The sequence below is a fragment of the Spermophilus citellus genome (assembly GCF_964194105.1).
Source record: "Spermophilus citellus genome assembly, chromosome: X".
Taxonomy (NCBI): Eukaryota; Metazoa; Chordata; class Mammalia; order Rodentia; family Sciuridae; genus Spermophilus; species Spermophilus citellus.
In genome coordinates, this window is record NC_138190.1 from 68,996,482 (window position 1) to 69,018,022 (window position 21,541).

Sequence of the window (21,541 nt, forward strand, 5' to 3'; positions counted from 1 at the left end):
AATAAGGAGAGTGGAGAAAGTTGTGAAAATTTTTGGAATCTATGGGACAGGGAAGGAGGAAGGCAGTGGAAAGGAGGAGAGGGACACGACATGCATCCACTGGATGGACGGGTGATGTTTCTGAGATGGGCATTGGAGAGAGAACATTTTGTGGTAGGCTTTGTTATCCCTGTTGGCATGCCTGAAATAGTCCAACCTGTCTTCTAAAGTCATTTTGAGGAGCAGGACTGGTGGCTTTCAAGACACAGCAGTGATTGTGTGGATACGGGTAGAAGTGGGTGACCACAGGTGTGTATGGGACACAGGCTTCCTTGCTGTGCCATCTTCTCCAGCAGGGCAGGTTTCCCAGGTGCAGATCCAGAAACACTGGGCCTTTGTCTTCCCTGGGCCAAGTGGTGTGCTCGCATTCCAGGACTCTATTGGAGATCAGTCATTGTAGGATAGATGAGGGAGAGGCAAGGAAAGATAGGTGAGTATGAGTGGGAATCTGGGGCAGGCAGTTGTGAAATTAATTGAGGGCTGATCCAGTAGGAGTTGTATGGGAAGCGAGGGAAATTCTAGCACTCCAAACCCTTACAGAAACAAAGGAAGGGTTTGCTCCCCAGACATAAGACTGCACAGTTTGGGGAAGCTGGGAACCCAGAGTCTCAAGGAACATAAGACTGAACATTGGCTCCTCACCGCGACTGGTAGGGCTTTCTTGTGTGTTCATTCTGGCCCCTTGGTGCATTCTTTACATACCACTATATGTGTTCTCAGGGGAATCCAAGGACTGTTTTGGGCTTTCAAATTTACAAATGTGTTTCCGAATCCGTGCTTGTTCTGCAACTTGGTATATGCAGTCATGAGACTGTCCTTGAAAAGTATTAACAGAGTTTCGTGTGTATCAGTACAATGCACAACAGCCAAATTATGGACAGCCTAGGTGCCATCTGGAGACAAATGTATAAAGAAAATGTGGTATATATACCCAAAGGAATTCTCCTCCGCCATACAGGGAATAAAATTGTGTCATTTGCTGGTAAATGGATGGAACTGGTAAGTGAAATACATTGGGCTCTGAAGATCAAGGGTCCAATGTTTTCTCTCATATGTGGGAACTAGTAAGAAATACATATGCACACGCACATTGTGAGTCAGGGCTCTCCTAAAAAATGGGACCAATAGAATGTGTGTTTCTCTTTATTTATTTGTTTTATGGACTGTGTTCACGCAACTATGGAAGTTGGAAAGCCCCAATATCTGTAGAGGGATGTAGCAAGCTGGAAACCTGAAGAGCTGATGGTTTAATGCCAATCCAAGGCAGAAGGCCTGAAGTCTAGGAGAGCCAATGGTCTATTCCTCATCCAAAGTTCAAAAGGCTCAAGACCCATTTAGAGCTGATATTTCATTTCAAGTCTGAAGGCAGAAAAAAACTCCCATATTCCAATTCAGAGGCAGTCCAACAAGAAGAATTCTCTCCTACTCAGTGGAGGGTCAGGTTTGTTGTTCAATGCAGGCCTGCACTGATTGGATGAAGCCCACTCACCTTTTGGGAGAGCAATCTGCTTTACTCAGTCTACCAATTTAAATGTCAACCTCGTCCCCATATGCCCTCACAAAACCACCCATGATGATATTTGACTAAATATCTGGGCATGTCATCCCCAGTCAAGGTGGCACGAGAAATTAACAATCACAATATAGTTACCGCTATTCATATATTATATATTTTATATACATATAAGCATTCATCACAAAACAAGGAAGTATACTCATGTTGATTATAATCCTCAATTCTATAACGGGTCATACAGGAACATAACTGGTATTTTAAACTACCTTCGACCACCCCTTCCATGTTCCCTTTACCCTTGGCAAACACTTCATCTGTGACAATGATCCCAGGTAGCCTTTTACTTGTGTGACCAAAGCTTTCATTACTCAGGAATGGTTCCATTGTGGTTTCTATCAGACTTAATACTGAGATGACCTAAGGGATCTCCCATATGCCAGAGGTATCCTTACTTATCTCCATTTCAGAGCAGCAGTCCAATTGTCCCCAGCGTTATCAGGACGATGCAGTAGTAACTTGCTTCTTCACCTTTGATTCACGGGCCTGAAGAGTCCAAAGCAGCTGGTGGCCATCTTACCTTACAATTCAATGGAGCCATTGCTGAGTCTCCTGGAGGGTATATTGCCCCCTTTGGGACTAAGACCTCTGGGACAGCAGAGAGCTGTCCTGGGGACAAGAAGCAAACATTCTGCTGGTGGATGACTAAGGTTAATAGTGAGTGGTGCCACTCCCATTCCATCCCTTGATTTCAGGACTTGGGAATCCTGGCTATGGTAGAAACAGCAATACACATTAGACACTGGATCAGAGTAGACAGTATCCTAGAGGCTTTGTCCCAGCCCTCGAGGGTATTGTGATCCAGCTGGCAATGCTGGTTCATTTTCAAAAGGTGTTCTAACACCCTCTCAAGCCATCCGTGAAACTGGAGTTTTCAAATGAGACGAGATTCCTGCTTCAGCTGGCAGATGGGATTTGTGCAGGCTGTGGACCTCACCAATGTACTTCTGGGTTCTTGTCTCACAAATTCAAAGATTAAAATCCACAGGCAATAATGGAACAGAATTGATATAAATGACAAGGGAGAGAACTCTGTGATGCAGGAGGGGACTTGACAGTTTTACAGTGTTGGGGCCTTCCAGGAAACTGAGGCAGCAAGAAGACACCCTCCCTCCAAACCCCGATTCTAGGTATCACTTCAGAATATTTTCAGATGTTTCACTCAGAGTAACAGGCATGAGTCTTTGGGGACAGGAAGAAGCAGAGGGGACACTCTCAAGGGAGGGAGTGAATCCTCTCAGAGAGGAGAAGGGACAAGTGCCTCTCCTGCTGTCCGGTTTTATTGAGGCTCCCAGAAAGTTTCCAGAGAGTCCTGCCCAGGTCCACCTCTTGGCTTTTGACTGACAGCAGGATGACATCAGACTTTCAAGTCCCCACTGCCATGACAACTCTAGGTCACTTTGGCCCATGCTGACCAGTTCTAATGGTATTCTTAACCAAATACTTTTACACATTTTATGGTTAGGAGGAATTATTCTTATGTCCCTAAATTCTGGGATCTTGTCTGTGGAAACAGTCACAAAGACCTTGCCCTTTAGGTGAGATCCTATTAACATTCCTGTGGGTCTGCCTTTCTCCTGCAGATAAGAGGTAGTTTGCTGTGGAACATGACATATCTTGTCCACTTAAGCCAGGCAGGCCTGCAGGTTACTTGATTCTTGGAAAAGAAATCAAGTGGTAGTTGGCAAGAAGGCCCATTTTAAGGAATCATTCATTTAACATCATGTTCCTACCTCTGTTTGCCCCCTCTCAGCTGCTTTAGGAATGTGGGGAGTTTGGAAAACCAGTGAATGGGTCCCTCATGGCATTTCATTTGCTGTGAACTGTCTTCCCGGATCAGAAGCAACACCATGATGGTAGAAGAGATATTCTATAATTCCATAGATGTAGTTTGTTTAGAAGTACCATGTGCAGAGAAGGCAGATCTGAACCCCCGGGGTACATGTCTTTTCCAGTGTGAACCAAACACTGTCCCTTGCAAGATGGAAAAGGTTCAAGGTAATCAACATGCCACCAGGTGACTGCATGATTGCTCTGATAAATTATGGCAAAGTGATAAATTATGGCAAACTGAAATATAGTATAACTCCTTCCAATGCAGACACAGTGTTCGTCTCTACTGTTGGAAAATGAGCACTCTGCATTGCTTATGGCCAGTCAGCCTTTGGGAGTGGAGTCCAAGGATCACCTCTATCCCCTCAAGCATGTCCACGTTTTTCATAAGACTACTGGGCAATGAGAAGTGTGGCTGGAGAAAGAGAGCAACTGTAGGGGTCACCCTTTCCACTTGATTGTTAAAATCCTCCTCTGTTGGGGTATCCATTTGGTGGACATTGACCTGAGACACACATATCTGTATGTTTGTGTGTGTGTGTGTTTCAGATTTTCGGTGCTTGGGATAGAAGGGCATGTGAAGGGCATATGCCTCTGAAGGGCATGAAAGACACATGCTTTACCTCAGGGACAAACTTCCACCTCCTCTTCATGTCTTTTGCTTATTCGGAGAGTTCCATCCACACATCTGTTCCCCAGATTTCCTTATCAACAATGTTCCAATCACATTCCTTCCAAAATTCTGACCATCATGCCAAACCATTGGCCACAGCCTATGTTTGCCTATATAGTTTCCATGAATAGTGAACAATGAGGGGTTCTTCCCAGAGTTCTGCCCACCAGGAGGATTTCCCTTCACCACTGTCCTACAGGGATGTCCCACAAAGGGTCTGGTGCTGCAGCTGTCCAGTTTCAGGTGCTAATTGCATAATTCACAGCACCTTCTGCAAACCAGACCTGAGTCTCCCTTTGTCAAATTGATCATAAAAAGCTTCTCATGATCCCACATGTGCAGTCTGGGGGAGAGAGAGTTGTATAGCTGAAGTGGGGACCACGGACACTTGGGGCATTTCATGTAACATACTTGTGCTTTCTCGGCTTGCTTGAGCTCAGTCACATACATACCACTTCCATTGGATGGTGTGCTGTGGTGCATGACCAGTATTATGGCTTGACGGTTCAGACAATACCCAGCTCCTCATGAGGCTCCATATGCAGAGTAACTGGCTGACCCATATTTAAATATCCAGTCCCTTGTAATGTCCAGTAGCAAGCCAAAAGCTGTCTCTCAAAAGGAGATCAGTTATCCATGGGGGATTGAAGGGCTTTGCTCCCAAATCCTAAGGGCTTGTGCTCTAGCTCACCTGTACGATCTTGCTAAAGTATCCAAACAGAGAATCTCTCTGACCCTGGCAATTCAAGTGCCATTTGATCTGCTGGATGATATGGCCCAAGAGGTAGAACAGGTAACTTGGCAGCCTGGACCTGTTACGGAGCCTCCTCTTAAAATTAGCAGAGTTCATTAAATTCAGTAGCTATAAAAAAGAAAGAAAGAAAGAAAGAAAGAAAGAAAGAAAGAAAGAAAGAAAGAAAGAAAGAAAGAAAGAAAGAAAAAAGAAAAAAAATTCAGTAGCTTTGAATGATGCTCAATAAAGGGGCCAGTGTAACTCCTTCCAATGCAGAAGATGTTGTTCCCCAAATCAAATGAGGCCCACTAGGAGTTGTGTCTCATTTTGGGTGGTGTGAGGGGAAGATGCAGCAATTTATCCTTCACCTTAGCAGGGTTATCTTGACATGCCCCACACCCCAGGACCTCTAGAAATTTCACTGGAGTAGAAGCCACTGCATTTTCATCAGATTTATTTCCCAGGCTGTGTTAGTTGGATGTTCATCACAGTGACAATCCATTTAAAAAGAGGAAAGGCTTACTTGGGTTCGTAGCTTCAGAGGTTTTAATCCATGATCGGCTGACTCTATTGCTCTGGGCCTGAGGTGAGGCAGAAAACGATGACAAAAGCTTGAGGCAGAGGAATACTGTGCATCTGATGGTGACCAGGAAATAGAGGGGGAGAGGCAAAGAGGAAGAGGCCAGAGACAAGAAATTTCCTTTGAGTACATGCCCTCAGAGACCTTCCTCCTCCAACTTGGTCACACCTCCTACAGTTTATACCACCTCCAATAATGGCATGGGGCTCTGAAACCCTCAAGGCATTATTCTTTTTTTTTCTTTTGTGGTGCTTGGGATTAATCTCAGGGCTTTGTGCATGCGATGCAAGCACTCTACCAGCTGAGCTATATCCCCATCCCAAGGCATTCATCTTATGAGGAGTTTAGAGTCCTCATGATCCAATAATTTCCTAAATACCCCACTTCCTTTTCCTCTGTGCTGAGGAAAAAGCCTTCAACACATGAGCCTTTGTGGGATGCTCCAGGTCCAAATCAAAACATAGTGTGTGACATGCAGATACCTTTCCAGTAAGTCTATAGCAGTTGTTGCTTCTTGTCCACATGTCCAATCTGAATAATGTCACTGATGGAAGAGACCCATGTAATGTCTTGTGGAAAGAAAGGTGACCAAGATCCCTTGGATTCAAATCAGGATACAGTGCTGGAGCACTGACAGACCAGCTATGCCAGCTGAAAACAAGCTGCTCCTGGTGGTCTTTACCAATGGGCGGAGACAAAAGAGCATTTTCCTCATCAGTCACTACACACCAGTGGATGATAATCTGCCCAAGAAACGAAACCACTACCAACACACCATCTAAAATTGGAGTCCTCACCTGGTTCACCTTGGGGCTAATCTACTGTCAATCTCCAAGTTGTCTTTTCTGTACTGGACAGTTAGGCAAGTTAAATGGGGATGTGCTAGGTATCACCAACCCTGCATTCTTTTCGTTCTCGGTGGTGGCACTAATCACTACAGTCTCTCTAGGAATGCAGTATTGCATTTGGTTGACTATTTTCCTAGGCAGAAGCAGTTATAGAGCCTTCCAATTGACCTTTGCCACCATAATAACCCTCATTTTTCCCACAGGGAAGCATTGAGGGGATTCTACCAGGGGTTGAGTATATCTATGCCAAATTTGCATTCGGGAACTGGCAAAATAACCATTATGTAGGATTCACTAGACACACTGTGAGTTGAACCTCAGCTAAAACCCCATAAGTACCTGATTGAGACTGAACCCAAGACCAGGAAACATGGAGTCTGCAGGTGATGCATAGTGGCCTAAGCATTGGCTCCTCTCTCACACAAATGAAAACCAGGGGAGATTCCTGGGGTCAGTCTTCCAGCATCGACTAGCAACTGCTGGGCTCTGGGGTGCACTGATGGAAAACCTGCAAGCAATTGGCAAAGAACCTGGAGCATAACTAAGCCTAAACCCCACCTCCAGGAACTCTGCCTTTGAGATTACCTCTGTCACTCCAGCAAACCCAAGCTGAAGGTAGAGCATGCATCATACTCCAGTGGACCCCATCTAACACTTATTTATTTCTTGAATTTTCCATTTAATTTTTTGGACCACGGTTGACCACGGGTAACTGATACCTTGGGAAATGACAAAGGGGAGAGAACAGTAAACATATAACACTATATATAAGGAGCTACTGTTTGTTAGTATAGATTAAAAAAAAAGAGTGGAGATGAATAGAGCATATACTTAAATGGTGGAAACAAAGGCCTCAATGAAGTACCGTAAAATCAAGGTTAGAGAGACCAAAGCGAGCCCTTGCTGCTCTGCCAACTTAAAGGGCCCTACACAAGTATCCCCATGTATACAAAATTTTAGGAATTTAAAAAGTTAGCGAAGATGGCAAGCCTGGGGCAATGGTCGGCAGACTCTTATTGACCTGAAGTTGATATAGGGGACAAGGTCTTCTGGTCAACACCTCGCTTAGGACTTGAGGCCATATGTACATATGTGGGTAAAATGTGCCTTCCCCTTCTCCCCAAGCTAAGAGCTATCCTAACTTGTATGGTCACCATTTTTCTGTGCTCCTTTAAAGTTGTATCAGTGGTAAGCAGTACTCTTAAACATTAAAGTAGGTTCTTATTGACTTTGTACTTTATATGAAGGATATCATATAGCCTATGTGATTGCAGATCTATGATTAGAATTTTTCCATGTTCTAATCCCTGGAACCTGTGACAGTGTTTGTTTACATGGCTTTATGGATTCAAGTGTATCTCCCTACTCTCACATTTGTATGTTTGAGCCGGAACCCCACTGTCTTTGCAGATAGTGCCTTTAAGAACATGAATATTCTTAAATGAGGCCATGGGTATGGAGCCTTAGTCCAGTAGGACTGGTGTCATTCTTGGAAGTAGACACACCAAGACTGTGTACGCAGAAAGGCCGTGTAAAGACAGAATATGGACATGTGCAACTCGGGAAGAGAGGCTTCCCAAGGAACCAACCACGCCAGCACCTTGACCTTGGTGCTGGGCTTCCCATATCCAAAACCATTTGAAAGTAAATGTCTGTTGTTTAACCACCTGGTCTGTGGTAGTCTGTTATGGCAGCCCAAGGAAACTGATGCATGTGGCAAAGGGGAATCAGGTAGTAGATAGACTTGAGATTGATTATCAGATGATCTTAAAATAGGGAGATTATCCTGGACTATGTGGCTCAATTATTTGGCTCAATGTTATCATAAGGGTCCTTAAAAGAGGAAGAGGGAGTCAGAAAAAGACGAGCCAGAGAGATGGTAGTGTGGTGTTTTAGTGACGTTTTCCACTGCTGTGACTAAGTGACCTGACCAGAAAAATTATAGGGGAGGAAAAGTTTACGTGAGGACTCATGGTTTCAGAATCTCAGTTCATAGACAGCCGGCTCCATTCATTGGGGCTTGAGGTGAGACAGGGGGACTATGGTAGAGGGATGCGGCTTACATGTGATCAGGAAGCAGAGAGAAACACTCCACCCACCAGATACAATATACATACCCCAAAGAATGCCTCCAATGACCCACCTTCTCCAGGCACACAATACCTGCCTCCAGTTACCACACATTAATCCCATTGATTCACTGACTGGGTTGAGGCTCTTGTACCCAATCATTTCTCCTCTAAGCCGTGCATTGTCTCATGCATGCACTTTTTTTTTATTGATTGTTCAAAACATTACAGAGCTCACGATATATCATCTTTCATACATTAGACTCAATTGGGTTTTGAACTCCCATTTTTACCCCAAATACAGATTGCAGAATCACATCTGTTACATACTCACATTATTACATAATGCCATATTAGTGACTGTTGTATTCTGCTACCTTTCCTATCCCCTACTATCCCTCCTCCCCTCCCCTCCCCTCCCCTCCCCTCCCATCTTCCCTCTCTACCTCCTCTGCTGTTGTTCAATTCTCTCCCCTTTTCCCCCCTCCCCCTTGCCCCTCATAACCTCTTATAATTTTGTGTATCATTGAAGGTCTCCTACCATTTCCATATGCTTTCCCTTCTCTCTCCCTTTCTCTCCCCCCATTCGTCTTTGTTTACTGTTAGTCTTTTCCTCGTGCTCTTCCTTCCTGTTCTGTTCTTAGTTGCTCTCTTTATATCAAAGAAGACATTTGGCATTTGTTTTTTAGGGCTTGGCTAGCTTCACTTAGCATAATCTGCTCTAATGCCATCCATTTCCCTGCAAATTCTATGATTTTGTCATTTCTTAGTGCTTCATGCATGCACTTTTCAGGGAGACCTCACATCCAAACCTTTACATATGGGAAGCACTCAGACCAATGGTTATTGGCTCTTAAGACGCATCAAGGTACACAGGACACTTCTAGAAAATGGGCAAAAGAGTAGAACCAACCTGAGAGCTTCCAGAAGGAAGGCAGTCTAGTCATCTTTTGAACATAGGCAATCTTTCTTCTAGAAACCATATGCACAGAAGTTTAGTATCTGTGTCTCCAAACTCCTCTAAGTGAATTCTTACAGATTTGTGGTATTACCTGCTTCTCTCCTTGGTTGCAAAGGTGTGACCTAATCTCCTTATTCACCAAATTACTTTGGATTAAATGCTCGACGTGGATATGAAAAGTGTTCAAAATCACTTGAGGCCCAGAAGGATGTTTTCCTCATTCAGGAAGAACTTACATTTGCTTTTAGCAGACCTCTCTGGTATTAAAAATGGGAATTACCTTCATTGCATTTGCAAACTTCAGATGATTTCAAGCTGGGCTGCGGTTTCTCCTTGAGCTGGTATAGTTAGGATTTCCCTAACTCCAAGCGTGTGGCTCTTCTGGATTGCAAATCAAAATCTGTGGCATTGTGTCATGCAACTCTGCTGGGTAGGCCCTGCATTCCAATTTTATCCAACCATTCTTGTAGAATAGGAAAGCTCTGTTCATCTTCACAAACGTTCAGCTACCTCTTTAGCCCTTATCAGACACCACTAGAACAAAACCGTACTCAGAGATCAGATTTCCCAGTTCAAGTATCATTCTGATTTGGATCTTGCATCTATAGTTTTCACTGCCTTATTTGCTTACCAATGACATCCACAATATTTTTTATGCCTTCTAGTGTCTGTTCCCAGTATCCACCACTAATATCCGTATGTTGAAGCATTAATCCATAATATCTCAGGATATGACTATATTCAGATATAAGGTTTTTAAAGAAGTAATTAACTTAAAATAAGTTAATGGGAGGGGCCCTAATTTAACATGACTGCTATCCATGTAAGAAGAAATTTGGTCTCTCTCTCTCTCTCTCTCTCTCACACACACACACACACACACACACACATGTACATAAATATAGAGAGAGGAGTGTGCGAAGACAGAAGGATAAGTCAGCCATGTGGTAAATTTCTCTTTGACATAGATGCCCAGCACACACAAAGGGAGAAAGATAATCTCTACAATGAAAAATGCTGAGAAAACTGGAAAGGCATGTGCAGAAGAATTAAATTGAACCTTTATATAACACCATATAAAAATGAACTCTTATTGGATTAAAGATTTAAACATCACACCTAAAGCTATACAAATAATAGAAGAGACACTCAGGAAAACTCTGTGACATTTGTTTGTACAATGAAATTTTGGATCAGACCCCAAAAGCACGGGCAACAAAAGGAATAATGGAGATTTCATGAATCTAAAAAGCTTTTGCAAGGCAAGAAGAAAATAAAGATACAACTCATGGAAAAGGAGAATTATATTTATAGTTATACACATGACGAGGGGGTTATTATCCAAAATATATGAGGAACACAAACAACTCAAAAGAAAGAAAACTACCCAATTTAAAAATGGTCAAAGACTTGAACAGTCATTTCTCAAAGGAAGACAGATTGTCAACAGGTATAGGAGAAAATGTTCAGCATCAATCATCATCAGAGATATGAAAATTAAAATTACAATGAGATGTTATTAGAAAAGAAGAAGAAAGAACTGGAGTCACAGTAAATGGATGCAACTGGAGAATATCAAGCTAAGTGAAATAAGCCAGACACGGAAAGTCAAAGGTTAAATGTGTTCTCTGATACATGGAAGCCAGACCAAATAAAGGGTGAGAGAAGCTGCAGAGTTTGGTGGGATTCCCTGAAAATACAAGGTATATCAGTAGAGTAGAGGGAAGGGATCGTAGGGGGAAGGAGGAAGGACAAGAAAATGGAAGAAAGGTGGAATGAATCTGATCAAAATTCCCCATGTACATATATGAATATACCACAGTGAATCTCACTTTTTTATTTATCCACAACGTACTAGTTAAAATATATATATGATATAAATTAACAGAAAAAAATCAGTGAAGAAGAGAGAACAGAGGGCTGGAGAAGGACAGGGTAAGTGGAAGTATTGGGGACTGAATTAGAGTCAATTATATTGCACGCTTATATAATTATGTCAAAATAAACCCCAATAGTATGTGTCATTAAAATGAACTATTAAAGTAAAAAAAAGAATTGGGCTCAGTGACACATACCCATAGTCCCAGTTGCTCAAGAGGCTGATATAGGAGCTTCACAACTTCAAGGCCAGCCCATGCAACTTACACATTGCCTCAAAATAAAATTTTACAAAGGAGCTGGGGATGAAGCTCACTGGTACAACACTTGCCTACCTTGCACCAGGCCCTAGGTTCAATCTCCAGTACCAAAAATATTAAAATAAAGACAAAATTTACAAATGTTGTCATGACTAAGGAAAAAAGGGAACTCTTGACACTGTTGAAAGTAATTAATAGCTATCATGGAAGACATTATGTACTTTATGTTTTTTAAATCTTTATCTTTTTTTTAGTTGGACAGAATATCTTTATTTTATTTACTTACTTTTATGTGGTGCTGAGGATCAAACCCAGGGACTTGCACATGCTAGGTGAGGGCTCTCCCACTGAGCCATGACCCCAGACCCATTTTGTACTTTCCTTAGAAACTTATAACTAGAACTACCACATGATTCAGCAATCCCACTACTAGTTGTAAATCAAAAGGAAATGAAATCGCTATGTTAAAGATGTGATGATCATGTGTGCTCATCACAGCACTGCTCAAAAGTTATGAGCCCACCAATGTATGTATGGATGAAGAAACTGTGTGTGAAATAGAATGCAATTCAGTCTTCAAAAAGAAGGAAAACCTGTCATTTGTGACAACATGTATGAACTTGGAGGACATTATGCTAAGTCAAATGGGATAGGCACAGGAAAACAAATACTAAATGATCTCACCTGCATGTGGAATTTAAGTAGTTAAACTCATGGCAGAAGGGACAGAATAGTGGTACCAGGGGCTGAGGAAGAAGGGAGGATGAAGAGATGTTAGTCAAATAACACAAAATTTCATTTAGAATGGAGGAATAAGTTCAAGAGAGCTGTTGTGCAACACAGGGACTACAGTTAATAAAAATGTATCATATACTTAATAATTGGAAAGAGGACAGATTTTAAGAGGTCCTTCCACAAAATGACAAGTATGTGGAATAAGGTGTGCACTATTATTTCAATTACGCTAGTTCACAAAGTATACATATTTGAAAACATCACACTGTACAACAAAAATATATACTATTTTAATTTTAAATTACCTGAAAAAAGTGAATTGGAAAGAGAGAACAGAAAAAAACAAATGCTTTACCCCCAAAAAACTTGTGTGATATTTATGAGGATATTAGGGGAAAAGGAGAACTTATGAGCTATTGGTGGCAATGTGAAATGGCCCAACTATTTTTTTAAAAAATAAAATAAAACTTTATGGTGGTTCCTCAAAAAAATTAAAAAGAGTTACCACATGATTGAGTGATTCTACTTCTGGGAAATACCCAAAATAACAGAGTGTTGGTTTACAAAGTGATAATTTTAAATTCTTGTTCATAGCAGCCACCTAGAGGTGGAAGCAAACCAAGTGTATATTGATGAATGAATAGATAATCAAGTATGATATATTACTTGGCCTGAAAATAGAATATTGTTTACTGTTGAAAAGGATGGAAATTCTTGCACATGCCACGTTCCGGATGAACCTTGAGGACACTATGCTGTGAAACGTGTTGGTTGTAAAAGGACAAATGCTACATGATTCCAATTTCATGAAGTACCTGAAAGATTCAAATCGAAGAAACAAAGTGGAATGCTGGTTTCCAGAGGCTGGGGCACAGGACAATGAAGTTGTTCTTTAGTGGCATAGACTTTGGTTTTGTAAATGAAGATGTTCTGGAAGATGCACAATAATGTGAATATATTTAACGTGGCTGAACTGAACATGGAAAAATGATTATGATGACAGATTTCATTTTTTGTTTCTCTCACCACAATTAAAGAAAAACTAGTGTGATTTCTCTCACCATAGTGGACCCTGGAAGAGCCATCTATATTATAATGAATCACATACCCAAATTTCTGTCTCTACAAACCAGAGTCACATAGATCTCCACATAGTTGCACACAGACATCACAAATTCACATGTCCAACCTGAAATCCTCACGTGCAGGGTAGGAAGCCAACAATAAGAACACAGTTTGACAGGACTACAAAGGTAAATAACAAGCAACACTAAACTACATTAATATGAGATACCCGTGGGATGTTAAAACCATAAATAGTGAAGAAAGGATGAGCATAAAGGTGAGGTCATGATTCCTGCTCGAGGGGTAATGGGGCTCAGATCATATGAGAACACCCAAAGAATACTGGGGTGGGGGCTGGCTGAGTTCTCTCATATGATGAAGCTAGCGATTCCATATAGGTGTCCTTAAAATTCATTTATTAAACTATATATATATATATATATATATATATATATATATATATATATATAGTACCATTCATAGTATGTTACAATTTGACAAGAAAAGAGGGGTGCTAATGACAGTATACATCTTTGTAGTGAAACAATCCTCAAAACCTACCAAGCCTGGATATGACTGATCTGTCTTCTCTCCAACAGTATGAATACATGAATTTTTTAGTAAATACAATAGGAAAACAGTTCCTTCATGATGGAATAACACCCTGAGCGGGAGGTGAAAATTAACTCTTGCAGTCAAGGGACAAACTGACATCAAGAATCTCCTGAATGGGCATGGTGGTGGTGGAGGGGCAGTTCTATTGGCCTGGGGTCTGACTCTGGCCCAATAGTGACTGGAACCAGTGGCCAGGAACTTGACCTGGTCACATGTCAGGTGGTCAGATCTCCCAGTGGTGGGGTATTGGACCAGGAATCCCCTGGCTGCTGGTGGAGTCGGCAGAACACACCTGGGCCCAGTCACCTGGCCACGTCAGCTTCTGCTGTGGCCACCTTGTGATGTCTGCACTGCCACTAGGAGAGGATGCAAACTTTACTAAAGCTGGAGCTTGGCAATGGGCTGTTTTCAGTAGGGAAGAAGGTTACAGTGCTCATATCTACTGTGATGCCTAACATAAAATGATCACCATGAGGTGAATGGGCTTCCTCTGTTTTGCCTTCCCACCACGATGTGCTGCCTCATCACAAACCTCAGAGCATCTGGGCCCACTGACAATAGACTTAAACCAATAAAACTGCCAGGCACAAGGAACCCTCCTTCAAAAAGTAAAATACTCTCATTAAGTCATGAACTCAAAAGGATGGCGCACACCTTATACAGGGTTCCTGCCAAAAATACTTAACCTGAATCTAAACATGATGGACTAATAAGGCAAATTCTACTTGAGAGGCTTCCTGCAAAACAACAATCTTCAAAAACATCACCGGCTTGCGAGGCAAAACATCAGCAGCATTGTTCTAGTTGAAAGGACACTAGATACTTGAGACACAAATGCAGTGCACAACCCTCTGATTAGAAAGGGGAGTTTCAGAAAACAGCTCTGATGGAGATTATTGGAACAATCAGAAAATGTTTCATGGGGGCATATAGTAGGCTTCTGTATTGCCTCAAGGTTAAATAAATGGTCTTGCTGTGATAATTGCACTAAGGTTTTGTAGGAGACCATTCTGATATGTGCTGACATATTTAGAGGTGATGTGTCATACTGTGTTCAAGTAACACAAAAGACTCAGTATCATGATTAAAAGTACACACTCACAAAGCCAGGCACAGTGGCATCTGCCTATATAGTCTCAGCTACTTGGGAGGCTGAGGCAGAAGCTCACTGGAGCCAAGGTATTGGGGGCCAGCCTGGGCAAGGCAGTGAGACCTCATGTCTTAAAAAAGTAAAATGAAACTAGATAAAAAGTACTTAAAACCCCAAAGGGGATGGAGAGATGAAAATATTGTGAAAGAATAATAACCACTGGTGAGTTTGGGTGAAAGATACATGGGGCACCTCACACTTTGCTTGCAACTCCTTTATGGGTCAGAAATTTAAAAAGTAAAACCTGGGATAAAGGAAGATGTTATGGACCATTTTATCCAGTGTATTTGAAAATATGGACAATTGTCACCAATCTCGAGACAACATAGCTGGCCTAAACAGACACCAGAAGGAACAGCATTCCATAACCATGACAGAAATATCTTCCATGACCATGACAGAAGAAATAGTGAAACGGAATCATTCCAGAACCATGAAAGAATCAAAATGCTTCACACACACACACACACACACACACACACACACACACATACACACACACACGAAAACCTGCAAGATTCCTTACCAAACTGACAAGGAACCTAGGAGTCAATATATTCACATTTCACAAACTCCTGGAAAAAAGACAAAAGGAAGGACACTCCCCAACTCATGTTATGAGGTCGGAACCACCTCCATACCACATCCTCACAAACTTAGTTTGGGAGAGGAAAAATCTCAGGTCCAGCACACACTCATGTCCTAGAAGCAAAGAATTCAGAAAGAAATGTTAGTCAACTTAATCCTACAGGGTACATAAGGGAGAATATAGATATGCCAAGATTAAATCAGCCTCATTACAGGAATTCAAACTGGATTTAACCTCAGGACATAAAGTACCATAGTTCTGTGCATTTACAGAAGAGAAATACATGCTCTGCGTGCTCTGAAAAGGTGCCGAGGAAACGTCAAGAACCATGTGAGATACATTGTTTAGCTTATTTCTAAAACTCTGAAAATATCATTTACTTAAAGGTCTATAAAGTCTATAAACACACACTGACATAGAGGCACCATCATGACCAAAGTAGACCTCATACCATCTGTTAGTTCATCCCTTCACTCAAACTCCAGACCCTGGCATACACTGATCTCTTTTTCTATCCTCGTGTCTTTTCTTTTCCATGTCTGTAAATGGACTAACATAGTATGCCGGCTTTTGCACGAGGCTTTCTTCACACAAAGAGACTGCAATGGGGCTTCAGAAGGGGTAGTATGCATTCTCTGGAATAGAGTAGTGGTGACTTGGTTTGCTTCATAATTACTTCCCAAACTGTAGGCTTAGGTTTCCTGCACTTTTAATTTTACATTTCACTTGAAACAGTTTAATTTTCTGTATCTTGGTCAAGGGTCTTCATTAAATAGCAATTCTTAATCCTTTAAGTTAGAGTGCACGATGCTTGGAAAGGTCAGGAGATCTGTAAAGGTCATGGGGGTGGGGCACACAGGAGGACCCCAGAGCTTCCAGCTCTGTGATTCTTACTCTGAGAGGCAATACAAGGAACTTCCCCCCTGCACAACCACCTCGGCCCCATTCACACTGTTGTAGGGCAAACAGTTCACCCTGGACTTCCCCAGGTATGGTTCCCATGGCAACCCTGGAGTTCATGATGTGCCAGGCTGACCCTGGCAGACATGACCCAAAAAGAAATTGGATGGTGAGGACATGTAGAAGAAGAATGCGGTTCTTGGAGACTGAGGACACATGGGCATCGAGTTGTCCAAGGTCCCCAAGAGTTTGTGAGAGAAAATGCTAGAATGGATGGTTTTGATATATCCTGACAACTGTCATGCTGAGGATGTCGTCTCACACCCAAGGATGCAGCTGGCTGGGCCTTCACATAGCAGGGGATGGCCACCCTCACTGCCTCTCTCTGCCTGGGAGGCTTGCTCATATCCCTTCTTCCCTAAGTGGAATCAGGCAAGGAGACCAACATTTCTGCCCTCAGGGTGAAAGCTCATGTTTGGAAATGAACGCATAGGGCAGGTAGGCATGGCTAAAGTAGGTAGGTCACTGAGGATGTGCCTTAAGGGACAGTATTTTATCCCTTGCTACCGGACTGCTCTCTTCTCTCTCTGAACCATCTACCCCAAGTGGAGTGGATTTCCCACAACACACCCTTCTTCCAGGGCACTTGGTACTGGTGAGATTTGAGTCAGGGATCCAAAGGTGCAGATATATCGAGCATAGGCACACGGTTCAGTCAACATCAGGACCTCACTCTAAACAGAGTACCATGAAGAGGCAGGATGGGGCTTAGGGCTCTCCAGGCTACCTCACTTCTAACTGAGTGGGAGTGGAGGCTGGAGGGAAAGGCTGGGTGGGGGTCACTGCTTGATGTAATGGGTACACCCTATTTGACTATGATGGAATTTCTAATGCAGATTTCATAATCTAACACTTATCCACCCAGAACTGGAAGGTTCAGCCCAACAATGCCCCGTGGTGTGGTATACACAGACTACAGCATTTTTGTGCTGAATCTAGTTTCAATATGGCAAGGAGAGATCATACACTCAGGGAGAAGAAGCAGGGCTGGTAAAGGAACTCACCAAGGGTCAAGTTCATGCCTGGAGACGATTCATCATTATGCTGCCATCCTAGTAAGGATGGCCCCTTGCCTCCAAAGACAGTGCCCAGTGCTCGAATGCATCCCAGTTGGAACCAGCCTAATGTCTCAAGCAGCAGAAACTCCAGCTACCCTGTCTCTGCCCAGGTTCTACAGGCACACATCAGCTTGTGGTGTTACCTCTCTAAGGAATAGCAACTTGGGTCAGAGTCTCAGTCACAGCCTGAGGAACCCAGTTTGACTGTTCAGATGGAGGTTTCAAGTGGATGGTGTAAGTCCCCACTGCCGATCCTTTCTTGCTCTGAGGTCTGTGACTGTCCTACCTCATACATGTCCATCGTTTCCCTGAGCCCATCCCACAGGGCACAGCAGGGTTACAGAGTGAGAACGCAGGGAAGGGTCCTTGTCCCATGCCTGACTTGCTCTCCAGGAGCAGTCCCCCTCTCCTCCTTCTCATCATCACTTTGTCCATTCCACCCCAGTCTCTCTCAAGTCAGGGCTCAGCCATCTCCTCCAGGAGTCCCATGCTTCAAAGATGAGGTGAGAACCAGCTACTGTGAGGTAGCCATCATTCCATGAGCAACACAGGACTATTGAGGGATAATATTCATCCCACAGTAGATCAAGAGCCTACAGCAGAGACTCCCAATTTTGAACAGAAATGAGCTCCTCTCCTTGAGTTGGGGGACTTTGCTTCTTACTACCCAATCCCTCTGTTACGGTTTAGATCTCGAAATGTCTCCTCAAAACTCTTGTGTCAGGCAACACAGCAATGTTCAGAGGTGAAAATGTTGGATACTGAGAGCTGTAACCTCAGCAGTGGATGCATCCACTTGACTGATTAATAACTTGAAAAGACTAGAGGGCAGGTAGGCATGGCTAAAGTTGGTGGGTCACTGAGGATATGCCTTGGGGGACTGTGTTTTATCCTTCCCTACTGGACTGTTCTCTCTCTCTCTCTCTCTCTCTCTCTCTCTCTGAACCATCTACCCCAAGTGGAGCAGATTTCCTCCAACACACCCTTCCACAATGATGTTTCTCCTGGAACCTGGGGAACCTGGCCTGTCCACACATGCACAATGATGTGGAGGAGGTGGAAGGTAAGCAATTACAAAAGCTAACATGTTAGTGTTTGCATACTTGGACATTTTCAGACATCAATCCTCCATGTTTTATGCATTTTGTTTTGCCATGTGTCTAGTTATAGAATGGAAAAATTTTACACCATCTAGTCTTTCGATGGTAAGGAGGTTGCCAGTGTTTGATCAAGTAGTAAAATTACCACACATTTTACAAAACACAGGAGCACAAGAAGAACATACAGGTAGGGCTGAAACCTTGGGCCATGGCAGAACCATCCACAACTGTGTTTAAAACAAATAAGCAAGCAAACACTGAACAAGCCACAGCAATCAGAACTTAAAGGGAAAATGAAGAAGCCATCTGTAAAAGTCCTGAAAGAAGGAGACTTCTGGGACTCAACGGCAGAGTCCATGAGGTTCAGACTGTTCTTTGTACACAGCCCCCGCAGTCAATACACAGAAGGCTCCCAGGAGTGGCCAGGCACAGGAAATTCCCTCCATGTGGTGCTGCCTGGAAGTGCAGGCTTACCCCACCACAGGCACATTCACTGGGAGACACCAAGGTCTCCCTCTACCTCAACCCCTGCCAAGGGCCCCTCATACCTACTTACCCTTTGACGTCGTCTCTATCTTTTTGTCGTGCCACACTAGTTCAGCAAACACTGGAAAAAGAGAAATGAGGAATAATATAGTATTCTGGCCTATTCCCCATTCTCATACTCACCACCACTCCTCATGTCAACCATATTCCAAAGACCACTGGCAACACTGGGATTCCTCAGTGGCAAAGCAGAGCCCTCTTGAGATCCCTTGGGTGCAGTAGAGATAGGGGCACTTAAATCAGCTTAATCCGGACACATGAAGCCCACCATCGAGCTGGGGATGGTATTTTTAGCAGCCAAACTAAGCATTCTGTGGGACACCCTTGCGATCCTCATGGTTTCTCCTGCCTTTCCTTACCTGGGTGACACACTGGTGGCTCCTGATCACCTGAAAGAGTACACAAATCCAGCTTCCCTTCCTGGGTGTGATGTGGAAAGGGCCTGGATGTGACTAAAGTGAGGTGACGTCCCCCTCTGCTGGAAACAAGTTGTATCTGCACTGCCCAGTTGTATCTTCTGCCCCCACCCTCCCTGTCTTTCTGCTTCCCAGTGTCAGCCCCAGTTGCCACTGGGGCCCCCAGCACTGTGGCTCTGGGTGGGACACTGGCAGCGCTGCAGCCACAGTCAGCCCCTAGGGGGAGACGTGTGGCCAAACAGGACCCAACAGAAAAAGCTGTGTTCTGCTGAAAGTTTACCTCTGGAGTTGTTGTTTGGGGGCAGTGGTACAAACTGAAAGCCCAAGGTTCGTCGTCAGAGATTAAAATGCACACACACAGATAGCAGTGACAAAGATGAAGCACTTTACTGCAAGCTGGTGCTAGCTTATATAGAAAGTGAGAGTCAGTTATCTTAAACCAGGAAGCTCCCAGAGCCAATCATAGTAAAGGTCAGGTCATCACCTAAGGTGCACGCACATCCGCCCTGCATAAGATTCATGGCGGGCATGAACTGTTCACGAGCGCAGAAGACCGGAGGGCCAATTAGAAGTTTTTCAAAACAACTTGTTATCCGCCCACTGGCAACTTGCCCACCGCCATGTTTGGAAGGCCCAGGGAGTTCTCTGGGAGACTCCCAATACAAACCACCCCATCTGAGAGCAAGGCTAGGACCCCAGAAGTGCCAGAAACAGGATTTTCCCTCCCATGCTCTTCTCCTCCCCTATTAAACCCACAAGATTCACCAGAGAGGCACATTCTCTACAAGTGAGGTCCCCCCCTGGCTCTGGATGAAAGGCTGGGAGCTTCCTGGAGGTTGGGGGACTCTAGTGTGTGTGTGTGTTGGGGTGCCCACTGCCAAATTCTCCATGATGCATGCACACACACAGTCTCCCCAGGTCATGTGCTGGAAGCTAACCCAGAAATTTCTGAGTTGGGTCAGGGGGTATGCCTCTTGAGTGTGATTACGTATGTGCAGTGGCTAGAGGAAGGGAACAAGGGGGGAATTCCAAGGCTCATTTCATCAGCACTGTCTCCCTCCATCAGTCCCAGGCAAAGAGTTAGAGCTGAGTCAGGAAGAATCATGGTGGGGAGGGGGCATTGAGAATGGCCACCCCCCCTGGGGCAAAGCTAGCAGGGAGCAATCAAGAGTCTGATGGGCTGAACACCCAAGCAGTACACCCCAAACAGCAAGGGATCACTGTCACATGAGTGGCCAACTGTGCTTTCCATCCCAGCCCCTGCCTGTGGAGGAAACAGGAAGCATACATGTTGTGGCAATGGGCACTGACACATACCAGATATTTTTTTGGTGTCTGTGCCTACTACAAACATCCCCAAATTGACATCCCAATGACAGGGGGCTCCCAGCAACAACCCCCAATATAAGGGGCAGAGGGAATGAGGGCAAAGAAATGTAGGCTGGGGGAGAAGAAGTGCAGAGTGAGAAGGAGGAAGATTGCCTGCAGGCCTACATCCCTACTGGGCCCTTCCCTACTGGCTGCATGCTGGGACTCCCATGTCTTCTGGGCCACAGATCACCTCCAACTGACACTCTTCTTGGACTCTTTGGGTTCCACGGGTGGCAGGAAATATCTCTTGAACTTCCCGAGCAGTGCAACACCAGAGACTGGGGGGAAGGTGGCCAGTTGCAGCAGAGTTGGCTTGAGTCTCTAACCCCATGAAGGGAAGGCCCTGCCCAGTTTAACTCTACATCCACTGGCCAGGGATTCCTTCTCCTGAAGGGTCTTCTTCCTAGGACTGGAAACAGGTCCCTGAAGCTGCAGAAGCAGGGAGCAGGTGTGTTCACAGGGAGCAGAGGTCAGCAGAGAGCACAGAAT

The 21,541-nt window shown here is 43.9% G+C and overlaps 1 protein-coding gene across 2 annotated transcripts in view; it reads right to left on the bottom strand.

Annotated features, from left to right (window-relative positions):
• The window catches only part of LOC308639208 (uncharacterized protein CXorf49 homolog), a 45,326-nt gene extending 25,593 nt beyond the window's left edge, over positions 1 to 19,733 (bottom strand). For both annotated transcript variants that reach the window (XM_081277365.1, XM_081277364.1), the window contains exons 1-2: positions 19,625 to 19,733; positions 19,276 to 19,326 (exon numbers count right to left, since the gene is read on the bottom strand). The gene's annotated coding sequence lies outside the window, so the exon portion shown is untranslated. The remainder of the gene's footprint in view (positions 1 to 19,275; positions 19,327 to 19,624) is intronic.
• Positions 19,734 to 21,541: the final 1,808 nt, after the last annotated feature.